Here is a 4299-nt window from a genome sequence, read left to right on the forward strand (position 1 = left end):
AAATCAAAGTCTCTCTTTACCATAGAGGGAGAACTAGACGCCGTCACCAATAAGACAGGATGGGCTAAAACTCAGACTCTAGGAGGCAAGCCTAGGGTAACTTGGGTTTGAGCCATAGGCTTACCTTCATATAATCATGCTTAAATTCTCTTAATTCACAATGTAATTTTTTGAAAAAAATTAGAGACTATTAAAAAACCGCAGCAAGTTTTTTAAGGGAAAAACTTTCAACTATAACTATAACTATAGTATAATTATAATATAATTTCACTATAACTATACTATAACTATAATATAACTTGTATATAAGTATTAACTAGAAAAAAATATCCGTGCGTTGCAACGGGTAAATATTATTTTAATTCTATTGTTGTTATACGGTTTAGCTAGGGTAAAATTCACTGTGGGAATTCGCTTGGATATTTATTTTTTAGAAAATCATAAGCTACAATTAGTAGTCCATATTTCATCTCAAGTTAGCATGTGAGTTTTTTAAAGAGATTTCTTATCTTTTTTATTTCCAAAAGCAAATGAGCTTAAAATCCAACTCAAAAACATATCTGTATTTCTAAAAATGAGCGAACTTAAAAACCGACTCAAACACGGACGACGTATCAAAATGCCGGCAAAAACATCCTCAACTTTTATAAGTACTAGAAAAATACCCGTGAGTTGCAACGGATGAATACTATTTTAATCTTATTATCATTATACGGTTTAGCTAGGATAAAATTTACTGTGGAAATCCGTTTGAATTTTTTTTAAGAAATCATGAGCCGCAATTGGGAGTCTGACTTTCATCTTAAGTTAGCATGCGAAGTTTTTTTTAAAATAGATTTCTTATAGGACTCCTTTTGTATTTCCAAAAGCAAACAAGCTTAAAATCCAACCAAAACATGGATCTGTATTTCCAAAAGTGAACGATCTTAAAAACTGACTCAAACACGGATGACGTATCAAAATACCGGCAAAAACATCCTCAATTTTTATAAGTACTAGAAAAATGCCCGTAAACTGTAACGGGTGAATGCTATTTTAATAATATTATTATACGATTTAGCTAGGGTAAAATTGACTGTGGAAATTCAAAATTAACGGGTAAGGATGAGTGTAGCTAAGTGCACAATATTAGAGTTCTCGTGGACCTTAACAAAATTAATAGTGATGCTGTAAAATCTCAAATTTTAATTTTGTTATACATAGAGATGCAAAAAATTATCAAATCAATTAGAAATTTGAACTAGTTTTTTTTTCATATAAGTCTGCAAAATATAGTCTTCCAAATAAGAGTAAACTAAAATTCAAAATAGGGACCAACGTTGCCATGGATATGCATATGTAGATATATCTTTTGTTCTTTGCGAATATGATATCTACATATTCTAACTAAAAACGTACTGTGTTTCTTAAATTTATTCTCCAGGGAGCAAAGACAGCAGGCAAATTATTGATGTAGGAATTGAGCAAAGCCAAAGCTGAAGCAGTCTGTTGAAGCAAAGAACTAAACCGATTAATTCTGGTGGATTCTCATGCTAGCTTGTCTCTAAATAGGTTGATAATAGAAAGTGAACTCTTATCCTTGCTCTAATACATCTTAAATAGTTCTCTATACACCTGGAGTTGATACACACAGCTCATGTATCTCTTATATATACGTGTACACCATGCATCAATTCTCTTAATATTAAGAAGATATAAAAGGGGTGAGTAATTGAAACGTAAGAAAATGAAAATTAAAGAAAGAAATAGATATTTACTATCTGTTTTTATAATTGTTATCTGGCACATGTTACATAATGTAAAGTTTTCTTAACTTTTTCTCAATTTTTTTTCTGTACACTTCCTGTTGTAACGCACGGGCACCTTTGCTTATTTTAATTAATTACATAATATAAATTTTTCTTAACTTTTTCTCAATTTTTTTTCCTGTACACTTCCCGTTGCAACGCACGGGCACCTTTGCTAGTATACTAGTGAATTTTGATTGAGTGGTTTGGTTGGACGCATCCTGGGATATCTGTTTAATATACAGATTGAGTTATATGTTGAATTATGTTGCAACTTTTCGTAGCTGAAAAGTTCTGCCGAACCGGAAATCCTACGTGCGTAATGGAAGAAAAAAAAAGGGTTACCGTCCTAACCTTTCAATTTTCGACCTTCACTAAAACCATAAATTCCTAAACTTTCTTATCACGTGACCTATCTTATCATTCTATATTATCGTGAAAGCCGAGGCGAGATTTTCGTGGTCGCTGATCATGAATGACACACTGCGATTTTGGGAGAGGAACCGGCGTAGACAGTCTGGGACGTTGGATCAAACTGAGATGATTTCCATCGTTGAATTTGATAAATGAAGGATGTAGAACTGCACTCTGCGATTTTGGGAGGAACCAGTGTAGACAGCCTGGGACGTTGGATCAAACTGAGATGATTTTCATTGTTGAATTTGATAAATGAAGGATGAAGGATGTAGAACTGTAGTTGGTGAATATATAAGAAGAAACGTTAAAGTTGGAACTTGTTCAATTGATTTAAAGTGAAGAAAATAATGAAGATTAAAGTGTGAAAAAGAAAAGATAAAAAAAAAGAAAGGAAAAAAAAAAAGCATGGCTACCGCCTATCCTCTCTCAAACATATTGATGAGCTGGGAGAGAGTGATGAGTGGGCAAGAGAGATTGGGGAAGAGATCTCCGGATGCCCCGCCGGCCCTCCGTGAGAAGACGAGAGAGGAGATGGGCAGGGGAAAAGTATTTTCTACACCTATATGCTACGGTGTTCATATATATTTATGTGGTTTAAATAGTTATTTAAAATATTTATAAAATTTAATAAGATATTTGATAATATAAGACACTATATAAACATTAAATCTAAATTCAATCTACACATGAAGAAAGAAAAATAACGAATTTTATCTACGTTGTGTAGGTACTATTCACTCCTTGATTTTATTATTTTTTCTCTGGTTCTAAATTAAATTTAGTCTTGTATTTTTGTTTATGGATTCATATCATCCTAATTGATGTTACTATTCTTTTTCCAATTTTTTTTAGCTATTCGAGTTACATGTAAATAGCGGGTGATATGATGTCGAGTTGAAAAACCTAGCAGGGAGTAGACGATAAGGATGTCACTGCAATTTTGTATTTTGGTCCTTTAGTAAATTAAATTTACAAGGTAACCTCAGCGTTAAACGTGATATTCACCTAGTTATGGCCTTGGTGCTTCGTGGCTGGTAACGATCAATTACGATTTTACGCTCCCACATAAATAAACAGTTGACAGAAAAATAAAAATAAGATTTCTGTTCTTTTAAAAAATACAGCGAATGCTATAAAAATACAACGGATTTCCTTGAGATGATTGCAAATCTTTAGGTCTCTACAAGCTACTGTTTTTAAATCCATCAATAGGCCTTTTGAATGTATATACAATTTTAGAATCAATTTATGATAATTAAACTAAGTGTTGTATCAATATTTTAAAAATCATGTTGATCTAAATAAAGTACCATGCCATCTATTTTCATGCGCACTAAAAATAAAAAAGTGATAAATAAATTAAGAATAGGGTTTACGAGGTACTAAGGCACGAACGCCTAAATATTTAATAACCTCGAGGCAGTTCAGATTCATGATATTTTCAACCATATCATTTTTGGCATCAATCTGAACAACGCCTAAATATAGAGTGAGAATTAATATATATACAATCCAAAGGACAAAAATAAAGACATAAACAGGGCTATATAACAGGGAAACTTTTTTTCAAGAACAAATGTATATTCAAACGTTAGATATTTAGATTGATATCAAAGCTTAAAAAGGAGAAGAAAAACAAATGATCGTTCATTACTGCAGAAAACCAGAACGCAACATGTCCTTATATATACATTATATTGTTCCTTGACCAGAATGAGTAAATTAGAAAAAGAAACAAAAGTACCGTGTACATGCTAGTTTATTTTCTCGTAATTGATAATCATGGCTCTTGGACAATCTGCCTCCGGCCCTCCGACAACTAATATATACTCCTTCTATCTCATAAAAACTAACCTAAAACAAGATGTGACATTTATACCTCTTCTTCTGCTTTCCTGTCATTGTATACTCACTCCTGTGGTGATAAAAAAAACCCCAAATTAATCAAGAACAAGAAGCTAGCTGCAAACAACGTTAATACACATACCATGCATGATGATATAGTAATATCAAAGAGAGAGAGAGAGAGAGATGACAGAGATGTAGCTAGAGGAGCTCCCTTCAATCCAATCAATAGAGGAAGACAATGGCGGGT

Source organism: Oryza sativa, chromosome 1 (assembly GCF_034140825.1).
Source record: "Oryza sativa Japonica Group chromosome 1, ASM3414082v1".
NCBI lineage: Eukaryota > Viridiplantae > Streptophyta > Magnoliopsida > Poales > Poaceae > Oryza > Oryza sativa.